The sequence below is a fragment of the Rana temporaria genome, chromosome 3 (genome assembly GCF_905171775.1).
Source record: "Rana temporaria chromosome 3, aRanTem1.1, whole genome shotgun sequence".
NCBI classification, from domain to species: Eukaryota; Metazoa; Chordata; class Amphibia; order Anura; family Ranidae; genus Rana; species Rana temporaria.
The window spans coordinates 275,988,903-276,004,271 of NC_053491.1; the positions used below are offsets into that span (position 1 = coordinate 275,988,903).

The 15,369-nt window shown below is 42.6% G+C and overlaps 1 protein-coding gene across 1 annotated transcript in view; it reads left to right on the top strand.

Moving 5' to 3' along the window:
* The window catches only part of TENM2 (teneurin transmembrane protein 2), a 1,404,789-nt gene that overhangs the window by 648,999 nt on the left and 740,421 nt on the right, over nucleotides 1-15,369 (top strand). The window lies entirely within an intron of this gene.

Here is a 15,369-nt window from a genome sequence, read left to right on the forward strand (position 1 = left end):
AGAACAGGAAGTAAGGGAATATCTGTCTAACTGAGTCCCAGATGGCTGTAAGAACTGGACAGTTCTAATATTTCCACACTATATTCAAAACCAGAGAGAGTTTTTTAGCTTGATATATATATATATATATATATATATATATATATATATATATATATATATATATATATATATATATACTTTAACTCAGGGCTTTTTTTCAGGGGGAACTTGGTGGAACTCAGTTCCACCACCTCTGGCTCAGACCATTTGGTGCCTGCTCACCACAATCACGTGTAAAAACAGAAGTCTGATTTCTGTATTTACAAGTGACAGCTCTGCACTCTATATGTAATGCAATCCTGGTATGTAATGCAATCCTGGTAAAAAAAACCTTCTACTGTTTGTGAAATTTGACTGACCACACCCACTATTTGATGTGATTTGGAGGGTGTCTGTAGGGGGAGGGGTTTTGTGGGGTCGTGTTTAAGTTCCAGCACCTATTGTTTAAGAAAAAAAAGCCCTGCTTTAACTACAGTACAAAAAAAATCAAATCTCCCCCCCTGCCAGATAGGGATGTGTTGTGTGTCAAAGCTGTGTAAATTTTGGAATTGGGTGTACAGAATTCAAATCATTTGGCAGGTAATACTGCTCCTCTTATGCAGTATGCACAGTGTTTTATCTGTGCATTTAGCTGTTTGCCAGAAGTTCAGTTTTAAATGTTCACCATATGTAGAGTGCTTATTCTGTTTCATTTTCAGTTTGAAGCCAAAGATGCACCTTATATTTGTATACATAAAGGAATTCCCCAAATGTAAATGAAATGAATATTTACACTGCTTGGAAGGTATACTGTAAATGGCAGAAAATAAATAATCGCTGCCAAGTGGTTGTCTGCATCCCCCTGCCCTCTCTAATTTTCATTTATAAATTAGCATATTCAGTGTAAATTTTTACTTTTTGTTATTTAGTTCTCGTATTAAGAAGCTGGGTAACAGTCTAAACCCCTGGTAACAAACTTGCATTCCAGGGGCCACATGTATCCTTTGGTGCATACTGTATTGTGTTACCCTCAGAGATACTGTAGACATTTTTTTTCCTTATCCAAGATTTGTAACCAAGTCAGTAAAGAAAAAATATATACATTTTGCTTCGGATACTTAAATGGACTAGTTAATTTCTTTTACACAATCTCTCTATTTCTGTGCAGTACATTTCTTTTCTATTATGATGCTTTTTTTTAATAGATCTTGCTGACAGAAATATCTTATGTGGCTAAAATCTTTTTAAAGGGACTGTAAAGAGGAACACAGATGTGGAGGCATTGATCTGCAAAGGGGCTATAATAGCATTGATCTCGGGAAGTTGCATGTAAAGTTTCTTCAGTATATGACTGTAATCTTAGCCTTTGGCCTTCTCCTGTTACATGTTAGCAGTCTCTGACCACCTCTAGTAGAAAACCACTAGTCTCTGATCTGCTCCTATTTTATGTCTGCAGTCTCTGACAGCTGTTGCATTACATTCACTAAATATTATGTTCTGACCTACTGCTATGTCAGGGGCTGCACTTGAGGTCCCATTTATCAAGTAAGTTAATGGAATATATGATTATTCCTGTGCTACCATATGTGAGAGGGAGAGGGTGGAACTGCCACAAGCACCGAATAAGGGTCGGACCATACCCATAAGAGAATAAGATAAAGTGGGGGTTGGTGCTGCTCTGTTCCTAGTAAAATAATGTACTGCTACAAGTATTCGTACATATGTAAATGCAATGCAAATAGTATGATATTAAAAAGTGCAAGAATGAATAAATGCTAATACACAAAAAATAGGCTTCAAAATATACTGTATGCAAATAATAAGATAAACAGTAAAGCAGTGGTATTAAAGTGCAATGTGCATAGATAAATAACTAATAATAATGTGATAAATAAACATTTGTATACGCTGTGTACAAAAATAAGCTGTGCAAGATAAATGAGCAAAATCAGCAAAAGAGTTTCCTGTGCAAAATGCAAAATGACCTGTGCAAATTGCAAAGCTTGTTCCAGCTACAATTCTGCTACATAGAGTCCAATCTAGTCCAAAGTGTGCAAAATGCAATCAGACTGTGAACAAAGAGCGATGGATTCTTTTCTTCTCTAAGCATTACAATGTGCAGATAACCAAGTTGCTGAAGAGATAAAAATCTCTTCTTCGTGCGAAAACACACACTAGTGGAAGTGGCCTTTTACCTTGCGGTAATGAGACAACTGCATGTAAATATACACTTGAAATGGCTGTTTCCCCCTTATGTTCCTGGACCAATATGGGTCTGTACTTGTCTTTGTCTCTCAGTGGAAGCAAGGAGGATATTAAAAAGAAAGGGTGTTCCGGATAGTGTAGTACTTTTAAACTAGTAGGTGATTTATTATTAAAAAGATGAGGGTACTCACATAGCCAAACAACAATAAACTTTTCTCCACGAGCCGCAAGCTCATTAGTCTACATCAGTCTGAGTGCCTTTCCGTTCCTACGCATGGCGTCACTAACACGTGACTTTAACAGGGGATGATGGGAAGGCACAGAAAATTTCTTTAAATAGTCTCTACCATTGACTATAATGGGGTGGCCATTTTCCCGTAGCTCAATACAAAAATGGCATTGCGGCCATTTCCCAAGAGACCATGTGTGTTAATGAGCGCTGGCATTTTCTTAGTTATAAAGTACTGCGAAGCACGGTTGTTTAACTGGGGATGTGAATGCTCTGGAGGCGCGGCCATCAAATTGGTTATATGGTACTCTAAAGGGGGTTAATTGCTATCAACAAGGGAATGTATGCATGGGCTACAGATGCCTAATGCATAAAACAATGACACAGGTAATTAAACATAGATGAAGAATAAAAGGGTATAAAAGAGGAAAATAAACAAATGATTATGGATTAAACCCGGGTAGGATAAACATCAGCATTGACGTGTGCATGGATAAGCAATGATACAATCCATAGATATAACAATAAAATAGATACAATCCATAATCTAATACTAAAAACTTCTACAGTAATGTTGTCTCTAAAATAGCCAGGAGAAATAAAAGAATACATAAATAAAATTATATAAACCTAAAAAAACATAGATATAAACGAGGGAGAGGAAATTAAAAAGGAGATAAAAAAGGAGATAAAAAGGGGAGGGGCGTGGACAATATCGTGCATAATGACAAGGATGGAATAGGTGTTCCAAAATCCCAAAAATCACTAAGAAAACAGTTGAGGTCAAATTAAATATTAAGACCTCTAGGTGAGAAAGTATCAAGTGTAAAGATCCATTTAGATTCCAGCTGGCTGAGGGTCCTCACCTTATGCCCACCCACCAGTGTTTGATGTACGGTTCTATTCCCCAGAATTAAAAATCTGTAGGGTCTTTGTTGTGGCATAATAGAAAATGTTTTGACACACTATGCTTGTCATATCCTTTGAGGATATTTTGGACATGCTCTTTGATGCACACCTTCAGGGGTCTTTTAGTGCCCCCGATGTATTGTGGGCCACAACTACATTCAAGGGCATACACAGCTCCTTCCGTGTTGCAGAAAATAAAATCTTTAACCTCGTAGGTGTCCCCCTTCCTTGTGGATGTGAAATTTAATTTGTTTTCATTTGGACGCTTAGTTCTCATGCAAGCAAAGCATCTTTTGCAGGGGTAAGAGCCTTTTCCTGTAAATAAGGTAAATGCTCTCTTAGGTGGATCTAGTACATTTTTCACTACTTTATCCCGAATAGTTGAATTAATTAAAGATAAGACGAGGCAGAAGCCAACAATGGCGGTAGCAGCCATAATCCTGGATTACAATGTACAGCTTAAAAAGATAGAAAGAATCATCAAACGACACTGACACATACTTCTGGCAGACAACCAACTACAAGATACACTACCAACTAACCCTAGATTCATATACAAAAGAGCACCAACTATTTGGGATAAAGTGGTGAAAAATGTACTAGATCCACCTAAGAGAGCATTTACAGCTGACTGAGATGTACTCTAGGATTGCACCTACTACCCGTCCTGCTATTATGTTGTGGTCCCCACAAAGCCTAGCCCATGACTCTAAAAGAGAATATGCATAATAGTGCATGGAGCCCTTCCAGACTTCTCTGGGCTCTGATGAGTCACATGACACAAGCCTGAGGGGAAGTATGGAAACTGTGATCTGTTCTGCATTAGGAAAATGTCTGCTGGGAGTGCAGAGGAAGGTGGGACATTGTTTTGGAGCAGAGTTGGATGAGAGATTTTTTGTGCAGAAGATACATTTTTACTTGTGAAAGAGGAGGGTGGGAAAATGTTGCATATAGGGATGGCTGAATTAGAGGGGGAGGAGTTGCCTGTATATTGTCCCAATAGCCCATTTGTTGCTAACATACTGTCACAATGGGCCTTTTTCTGCCCACATATTGTGATGATTGGCCATTTGTAAAAACTGACTGTTGCCTGCATATTGTATATGTTTTCCCATTTGTGTATAGGAGAGGGAACAAATGCAACTAACCTACTCTAATACCCACATAATTACTTTATTCATGCAAAAGGAAACACTTCAATTACAGTCTTCTCTACTGAGTCAGTGATTAAGTGATTAAGAATGACAGCTAGGAATCTGGACCATAGAAATCCCATTGGAATTGCATGTGGTCTACTTGCTATAATGAATCTTTATTGAGATTTATTCATTTGAGGGCTATGTGTATTTTAGTGATTCTGAGTGCTCCTTCATTTTAACCCTTGCTGGGGTGTTGTAAGGGAAAACACATGATGCATGAGGGACGTTGATATCTGTTTTTACTGAAAAGAAAAATAATCTAAATTAAAAAAAAATGGTAAAATGATTATTTTTGAATATAAATCAGCAAAGTTCATTAAGGAAATTGAATTTCTCTGTTTTTTTTTTAGAAATAAGCAAAAGAGGTGCACCTGAAAAAAATATACAAGATGAAAACAAAAAAAACAGTAGCATTTTCCATTTCCCCACTTTATATTCCAGCTCCATATTATTTTGATGATAAATGATTTATAAGGGACTGCTGTCCTATGCATAGGACAGCGATACATTGCATGTATCATGCAACACTAACAGCTCAAAATCATCTTTTCTCTAATTACAGAGAAAATAAAAGTGAGCATTGTATGCTTTCTAAACCATGCATGAATCACAATTTTGTAGTCTGCTTCTTGGTGGTTAATAATTAACATTCCTGTCAATTTTCATTGTGCAGTGGAATGCGGTTTAAATGGTAGGCTGGCAACACATTTTGGAGACAGGCACACACATATACCTGCACATGACAAGACTGTAAATTAGCCAGTTTGGAGGATGCCAGGAATAAAATGTTCTCATTGCTAAGATTCATAATGTAGATAAATGAGTATTCTTCAGACTAGGCTTCTCTTGTTATAATACACTCCATACCAGAGGATAGGGTCAATGAGCTTTGACAAGAGATCTGATCCCAAGGTACCTTTCCACATAAAAATGAGGCAAGCTAACTAGAAAGCAGCAGTAAAGGGAAAAAGAGACAGAAAATGCTAATTAGAATTTTAGTATGGGTTATACTGAGCTCTTTAAGTTTCTGTCTATACAATGTCAGACGAATGCTTGCTCTGAAACAGAAATACTATGAATATTTAAATATAATATAGTGCACAGCAAAACATAAAGTCAATACAGCCAGTCAGCTCACATTCAGCCTTTCTAAAACCATGTTTGTCTGTTACATGTTAAAGTAGAACATCAGATTGAATAAAAAGGCTCACAGACAGCTTTTAATGATTGTGATGTTTGGCAATACTAAGCATCATAGGTTGCACATCAGTTCCCAGCAGCTAAGAGAAAGAGTTATTATGTAATCTTTCCTAACCAGGATTCATTGGGATTCTGGGGTTCTTCCAGAGATTGTCAGGGGTTCCCAGAACAGTAAGCAGATTTCACACCAAATGGTGACTGCATATTCCTGATACCAAGCATACAAATGTCACTCACCAGGAAGCACAACACTATCCACAAATGTAGCCAGACATTCTTTCCACTTACTAACGCTAATGTAAAAGGATACTTTATACATACTTCATTATCTATACTCCTTTATTATTATATCATGACCATACTAATATGCTATGAACAGTAGATATAACTCTTAGCAGGGGTATCATGAAATCAGTAAATTATTTTAAGAAGTTCATTGACTTTACAATAAACAAGTCAGACAAATGTGAGGTACCAAACTCATTCAATTACTCATTTACACAGTGCCAGCCAACAGAGTGAATAGGACCTTTTGTATTAGTCATTAACTTCCTTACTAATGTCCTCATCACAGTCATATGTACACTTTAAGGTCCATCGTGTGAGGAAACCGATTACCTAATAAGATATAGTTTGGAATCTGGGGAGTAGGCCATGCAACTATACATTTGGTGATCATTAGGAGGGGATTAGCCCTGGCTGTAGTTCTGCTTTAATCATTTACCCAAAGAAATGCCTACTTTCATATGCGTTGCTTAAATTTGTGGAGCCGATCTCCAGTAGTTTTAAAATAAATAGTTGATGCTTTGGACTTGTAACACACACACACAGCTGGCTCACCTATACAATTTGTGAAGCATGATTGCTGATAGTTGGTTCTGCACTGTTGTATCGGAAGTGCGGCATAGGCTTTATTCCTAATCATGTTGTAACAATATTGTTTCAATGTATTTTTCTTAAGGCTTATGTGAAAATTAAAATACATAAATATATCAATATAAATTATCTGTAAATATTCCTGTTTGAAACAGGTACATGAATTTGAATCAAGCACTGACATTTGTCTGGTGCTGACTTCACAACACTCCATCCTCATTTCACTTAATCTCCCTTCCAGCTGCTGTACACAGACAGTGAAGCCTCCAAGGAGTTTACTAGCTGGGTCGGTGGAGCTCACTATTGGCTATAGAATCTGCCCACTGCCTGCTCTCAATCATAAAAGGAGGGCTGACCTAATGGGGAACTAATCTCTCAGCTCCCCATCATGCTCCGCCCATCGTCAGCATCACTGGTTGCTTGGAACCTATTATGCCGGCATCATTCTTGAAATCCAGTGATGGCTGGGGCAGGTAGCAGATAGCAGCGGAAAACATGCTGCTCTGCTACACAGAACACAGAGACATGCACTATGCCTGTCTCTATATGCCAAGTTAGAGTTGGTCTTAATTGCCTCTAGTTTCATTATCTACAGACTGGAGGTAATTCTTTTTGAATGTGGTGCAGCCATAGCACCAACTTGTACCTGAATTACCTACCTACCTAAGTCATATATTACAATAAAGCTACTGTAACTGGCTTCAGGGATTTTTTTTTAATTGGTGCAGGGCTTTTTAAGAGCCACATAGCCAGAAAAATGCTGCAACTGCTTTATTGAATTCCTACTACCATTTAGGCATTTCTACTGTTTGTGGTATTTTCCTTAAAAAGGGTGTTTTACCTCTCTGACTCGGAGAGGTCGCATCTAGTTGCCCCAATAACTGCTGAGGAGGTTCTTGCTGTGATTAATTCCCTGTCCACTGTCAAGACTCCTGGTCCTGATGGTCTTCCGGTTTATTTTTATATAGCACATGCAGGCATGTTGGCCCCCGACTGGCCGCCTTGTTTTCTCACTGTCTGGAGCAGGGTTCTCTCCCGCCCTCCATGGCGCATGTTATTCTCATTCCCAAGTCGGGTAAAGATCCAAAGTTGTGTGCCTCCTATAGACCCATAGCGCTTCTTAATAACGACCTTAAAATTCTAACTAAGCTCCTCACTGCTAGACTTGGCACTTTACTTCCCTCCCTCATAGACTCGGATCAGACCGGTTTCATACAGTAGGTGAACCCGATTTTGTGTCAATCTCGCTCTCTTTCTCAGCGAGATTGAGCACCTACGAGCCCCATCGCGGGAGCCAGCGCCGAGCTGGCTTGCCGCGATGGAGACAGAGCCGTCATAGAAGCGACGGGAGATCCGACTTGGATTCCCGCCAATTCTACACGTGTGCGGCTTTTGTTATGAATCCTGAAGGGGAAGTCCCCGCCGGATTTTAAATAAAAATCCGGCATGGGCCCCCCCTCAGGAGCATACCGGGCCCTTAGGTCTGTTATGGGTTGTAAGGAGAGCCCCCCTACAATCCATACCAGACCCGTATCCAAAGCACGCTACCCGGCCAGCCAGGAAGGGAGTGGGGACGAGCGAGCGCCCCCCCCCTCCTGAGCCGTACCAGGCTGCATGCCCTCAACATGGGGGGGTTGGGTGCTCTGGGGCAGGGGGGCGCACTGCGGCCCCCCCCACCTCAGAGCACCCTGTCCCCATGTTGATGAGGACAGGGCCCCTTCCCGACAACCCTGGCCGTTGGTTGTCGGGGTATGCGGGCGGGAGGCTTATCGGAATCTGGGAGCCCCCTTTAATAAGGGGGCCCCCAGATACCGGCCCCCCACCCTAAGTGAATGAGTATGGGGTACATCGTACCCCTACCCATTCACCTGCAAGAAAAGTGGTAAAAACACAAATAAACCACACAGTGTATTAAAATATTTTATTTTTCTGCTCCGGAGGCCGCCCCCTGTCTTCTTTATTAGCTCTTTTACCAGGGGGGGCTTCTTCTTTGACGTCTTCGGGTGGGTGGGGGCCGCCGTCTGGTTCTCTTCCACCGCCGGGGGGGGTGGCTTTTAAAAAAGCCCCCACCCCCCCGGCGGGTTTCCTCCGGCGTCTTCGGCGGGGCTCTTCTTCTTCCGCTATCCCGACGGGTCTTCTCAACTCTCCGGGGTTCTCCTTCTGTCTTCGCCGCTCTCCGTTGTTGACTCGGCGCACCCCGGTTCTTCGTCTCGCTGTCCGGTGTCTTCTTCCGTGCTGTACGTCTTCTCCTTCCGTGCTGTGATGAGTTCTTCTTCCGTGCTGTGACGTCATGTTCTTCACTTCTCTCCTTCTCCCGATGTTGACTCGCCGGTCCTCCTCGCTGAAATGACGGATGCGCGCCTTGCATCGGACCTATATAGGCCTCACAGTCCCATCATGCTCTGTACCTACCCATGTGATACCTACCCATGTGATACCTACCACGTGGTAGGTATCACATGGGTAGGTACAGAGCATGATGGGACTGTGAGGCCTATATAGGTCCGATGCAAGGCGCGCATCCGTCATTTCAGCGAGGAGGACCGGCGAGTCAACATCGGGAGAAGAAGAGAAGTGAAGAACATGACGTCACAGCGCGGAAGAAGACGTACAGCACGGAAGAAGGGACCGGACAGCGATACGAAGAACCGGGGTGCGACGAGTCAACAGCGGAGAGCGGCGAGACCCCCCGGATAGCGGAGAAGACCCGTCGGGATAGCGGAAGAAGAGCCCCGCCGAAGACGCCGGAGGAAACCCGCCGGGGGGGTGGGGGCTTTTTTAAAAGCCACCCCCCCCCGGCGGTGGAAGAGAACCAGACGGCGGCCCCCACCCACCCGAAGACGTCAAAGAAGAAGCCCCCCCTGGTAAAAGAGCTAATAAAGAAGACAGGGGGCGGCCTCCGGAGCAGAAAAATAAAATATTTTAATACACTGTGTGGTTTATTTGTGTTTTTACCACTTTTCTTGCAGGTGAATGGGTAGGGGTACGATGTACCCCATACTCATTCACTTAGGGTGGGGGGCCGGTATCTGGGGGCCCCCTTATTAAAGGGGGCTCCCAGATTCCGATAAGCCTCCCGCCCGCATACCCCGACAACCAACGGCCAGGGTTGTCGGGAAGGGGCCCTGTCCTCATCAACATGGGGACAGGGTGCTCTGAGGTGGGGGGGGCCGCAGTGCGCCCCCCTGCCCCAGAGCACCCAACCCCCCCATGTTGAGGGCATGCAGCCTGGTACGGCTCAGGAGGGGGGGGGCGCTCGTCCCCACTCCCTTCCTGGCTGGCCGGGTAGCGTGCTTTGGATACGGGTCTGGTATGGATTGTAGGGGGACCCCCTACGCCGTTTTTTTCGGCGTAGGGGGGCTCTCCTTACAACCCATAACAGACCTAAGGGCCCGGTATGCTCCTGAGGGGGGGACCCATGCCGGATTTTTATTTAAAATCCGGCGGGGACTTCCCCTTCAGGATTCATAACAAACGCCGCACACGTGTAGAATTGGCGGGAATCCAAGTCGGATCTCCCGTCGCTTCTATGACGCGCTTGCTGGGATGTGCTGTCACTATTCCAGTGAGTGTGAGATGTCGGCGAGATCTCGGCACCCTGTCGCCGAGTATCAGCGCGACGCTGTCGTGCTAAAAGCACAATATCACAAACACCTACTGTAGCCCACAAATCCACAGATATCAACTTGCGTAGACAGTTCACTAATCTTCATGCACAACATGACAATCAGGGTACCATAGTAGTTGCCTCTCTTGATATTGAGAAGGCATTCGACTCCATAGAGTGGCCTTTCCTGTGGGAGATTCTACGGCAGATGGGTTTCCCCCTGGTGTTTATACGATGGTTGCAGACTATTTATCGTTCGCTGATAGCTGCCATTCGTTTAGGGGGTTGGCTATCTCCTGTGTTTAAGCTTGCTAGGTGTACTCGGCAGGGCTGTCCTCTCTCTCCGGCTCTTAATGCCATTGCCTCGGAACCCGTGGCTAAGGCACTACGTGTTTCGCCACACATTAAGGGGCTTCGTCTGGCCTGGCTGGAGGAGAGGGTGGCCCTGTACGCAGTAGACCTCCTCCTCTTTCTAAATGATGCTGGCCCTTCTCTACAAGGGGCATTGCAGGTCCTGGAACACTTTTCAGAGGTGACAGGACTTAGAGTCAATTGGTCAAAGTCACAATTGCTGGCTGTTGATGAAAATGCTAGGGGAGGGGCTTCGGCTTCTCTTCAGCTACAGTGGGTGGACGAATTTACATACCTAGGGGTACGGGTCTCGAGGAATGTGGTTGATTTCCTTCCGCTGAACTTGACCCCCGTAGTCGACTCAGTCCGGACCAAGCTGAAAGCATGGGAGAGCCTTCCTCTATCCTTGTTGGGGCGTATCAATCTGATCAAAATGAAAATCCTTCCCAAGTTTACGTATCTGTTCCTTAACTCCCCTCAATGGATCCCCAAGTCGTTTTTTTCCCACCTAAATCAACTTTTCTCCTCCTTTTTATGGGGCCCACGCCCTCCCCGCTTCAAGTTAACTACTCTCATGCAACCTTTTTCGCAGGGGGGACTAGCATTCCCGGACTGCCACAAATATTTTCTTGCGACTCAATTAGTCACTGCATTCTGGTGGCTTGTCCCAGATAAATCCAACCCAGCCTGGGCCACTAAAGCGGCAGTGTTGGGGTCTGCGGAGGCCTTATCTAACCTCCTATTGCGGGGTCCGAGGGCTCGTACAACCTGACCCCCTCTATGTGCACCACCCTTAGAGCCTGGAGGGAGGGCCTGGCCTGTGAGGCGTATCCCTCGACGGCAGTATCCCCGAACGCCCCACTCTGGAACAACCCCACCTTAAATCATTTTCTTAACATCCCAGACCCGGTGGTGTGGACCAAGTACCATATTAAAATTCTCTCAGATATCACATCTGACCTCTCGATTTTCTCCTTTGATCATTTAATGGCTAAAAACAATGCTCCGCCCTCTCATGGATTCAGATATCTTCAGTTGTCCCATGCTTTCATGGCCCAGTTTCCACCAGGCGAGAAGCAGTTGGTGCAGTCTGACTTGGAGCGGATTTTACGCTTCGACTGTGCTAACAAACCCGCCTCTGTGTTGTATGCTCATCTCCTCCAGGTCTCTTCCCCTGAGTTGTCCAGGCTCCGTCAGCAGTGGGGCCGGGATGTCCCAGAGTTAGACTCTGAGGACTGGGTGGATATATGGGACTTCCCGTTTAAAATACTGGTCTCCCTGAGAGATCGCCTCATTCAATACAAGATCTCCATAGAGCATACCTCACTCCCGCCCGGGTGCACTGGATGAGGTCTTCCCTCTCCCCACAGTGCTGGCGTTGTGACCATGCTCAAGGGGACTACATTCATATTTTCTGGTCCTGCCCGGTCATAACAGTCTTTTGGTCACAAATCGTTCTGGAGGTGAATGAATTGTTAAGCTTCTCTATTGTTCCATCCCCAAGAATATGCCTGCTGGGGCTGGTGGAGGACCTGGTGCCCAGGGTGGCTGAGAGAACCCTGTTGGGTCTCTTGCTGATCTATGCCAGGAAGTCCATCGTCCTGTGCTGGAAGCGTAAGGCCCCTCCTCATTGGATCTATGGAAAACACTGGTTAATAATGTGATTCCTTTATACAGGGATACCTATGCACATAGAGGCTGTCCGAAAAAATACGACAGAGTCTGGTCTAAATGGTTGGCTGAGCCCTCCACTGCGGCAGCAGATTAGGTGGCTCCTATGATTTCTGGTAGCGATGCTTGAGGCCTTGCTGAGCCATCCCCTGTTGGCATAATGACTTAGGTGAACCTGTCTACTATCTTCCTGCCCCTGGAGCATGAGCTGGACTGCCTTATTGATGTTGGCTTATTGTGGTAGTCGCTAATTCGCTAACATGTCTTGGTTCTGTACTGCTACCTTTTGACCCCTGCGCGGGTCCTTACTGGGTTTTATGCCAGATGTTGGCTGTGCTATTGTACGTTTTGTATGTCTATGTGTTGTTGCAAATAAAATAAAAAAGATTTACACAAAAAAAGGGTGTTTTACACTCATGTTCAGGCATAAAATGTATTTCTACTTTTGCAACCAAAGTGGGATAACACCGACCTTATATTTGTTACATATCCCCATTCCTGTTCCTTTCATAGCTTTAAAAAAATATTAAAAAATACAGCACCTTTTTAGATGCTCTCTTTAGAAAACTCCTGCACTGATCCCATTATCAGTTGTAAACCAGATTTGAAAACCATCTGTCCAAACAATGAGTTAAAGATTGTATGATAATAAGAGGAATGAGACATTCGTAAGCTTTTCTATTGTGCCAGACTCACACTGATTTTGTTCAGAAATGCTAGCAGTCAACCATGACACCTGCTCCTAGAAATATCTAAAAGGTAAAAAATATAAGAAAAATAATATTTGACAGCTGTGTGAATGGAAACACACAGCAAATTAATAGTGGAGTTTTCCCAAATTTGACTGTTATGCCACGTACACACGATCGGTTTGTCAGATGAAAACAGTCTGATGGATCGTTTTCATCAGACGAACCGATCGTGTGTGGGCCCCATCAATTTTTTTCCCATCGGTGTAAAAACTTAGAACCTGTTTTAAAATTATCTGATGGTTTAAAAAATGATAGAAAAAAACGATTGTCTGTGGGGAAATCCATCGGTTAAAAATCAACGCATGCTCAGAATCAAGTCAATGCATGTTCGGAAGCATTGAACTTCATTTTTCTCAGCACGTTGTTGTGTTTTATGTCACCGCCTTCTGACACGATCGTTTTTTTAACTGATGGTGTGTAGGCTGATGAAAGTCAGCTTCATCGGATATCTGATGAAAAAATCCATCAGACCGTTTTCATCAGGTGAACCGATCGTGTGTACGAGGCATAAGAGTGGAAATACACTCACAGGGAAGGTATCCTTATACTGGCTCTTCCAGATCCTTGTACTGGCTCTGCCTCCATGTATTTATTACCCTATGGGATTAATTTACTAAAACTAGAGAGGCAAATTCTGGTGCTGTTCTGCATAAAAACCAACTACCAGTTTTTTTTTTGTCAAAGCTTAATTGAACAAGAGGATTGGCTAATGGCTGATTGGCTACCATGCACAGCTGCACCAGATTTTGCACTCTCGTGTTTTAGTAAATTAACCCCTGTGTGTATATATTATGCCACAAGTAAGGCGTCATGCACTCCTAGACTCCATTTCTCCTGGTAGCAGCGTTTTGGCATAAAAAGCATTTGATGCTTGTAAAATTAGGTAACATGTTTAGGTACGCTTAGGCACGTCAAGCCCTTGGGAGTTTATTCATTTCATTTGCCAGAATAATAATTTATTCAGGCATTTGAAATGAATTAACGCTCAAGCCATGCCCGTTTACACAGGTTTAGGTGCGTCAAGTGTTTTTTCTGTCAAAAAAGCAGACACCTGGATGCACTGGCTGTAGTTTTTTTTTTTTTCAATCTGCCTCTAAACAGGGTGAAAAGAAAAAGCTGAAGCCCCTAGGAGCAGCAGAAAAAAAATGGGCAGGAGGCCTAAGTATCTTTCGTACTTGAAGAAGAGATATATAATGGGATATTTCTCTATTTTACTACTTATGGGAGTACAGAGATAGAGAAAAGTTTCTGAAATCTCCTGAAAAAAACATATGCATCTCACATGTAATGTGTTAAAAAATAAGTTTCCTTGTTTATTTGCTTCTAACCAACTAACAAACCTTTATTTGTTAAAGTCTCTCAAGACAAAAAAATGATATGAAAAATCTCTCAAAACCATTGTGACACCTTTAAGTCTGGCTTCACACCTATAAACGTTACCATACTACTTGGAGTATGGTACAGTAGGAGCATCAAAACAGACAAGCTGTGTATTGTGATGTACTGCATTAAGAAAAAGCACACACAGTCCTGTCGAAAGGCCATTCACATGAATAGGCTGCCTTATTGTGACCCACATTAAATGTTGGAAAATGTCCTAACGTGCTTGCAGTAATGCAATGCAAAAGAACAGTCAGGTGTGAAGAGGGCCTTAGGGATTTTACGTCTGATTTATAAAAGGCTACTATTACTGATCAACATTACCATTAAAGCTACTGTATACATTTATATAGTTACCACATATTAGAATATTAGTGGGACATATTATGCTGACATAACACCAAATAGCTGTCTGTGACACAATAATATACAATGTCATTTATTTTAACAAAGTATGCGATTAGACTCAATTACAAATAATTTTACACAATATTGTATTCCTCTACAAGCTACAGTATGATAAAAACGCTGTCGCATTCCACAGCTAGAATCCTTGTGTATGTTCTATATAAGAACAACATTTAATAGTAAGGAACTAAATGAAACCAAGCCTGATTCACTAAAAACAAACAGGACAGGTTTGAGCACCATTAGCACATTATAACCTGGAGTCTTATGAAATTATATATATGTATATATATATATATATATATATATGTATATATATATATATATATATATATATATATATATATATATATATATATATATATATATATATATATATATATATATATATATATATATATATATATATATATATATATATATATATATATAGGCAATGTGAAGAAGGGTTGTTTAAAGATGATTTATTGGAGTATAACAATTTTCAGACTGAGGATGTATGGATCAAGTTTTTTCCCCTTCCACAAATCTGCACAATTCTTTGAAATCATGTAAATGTTA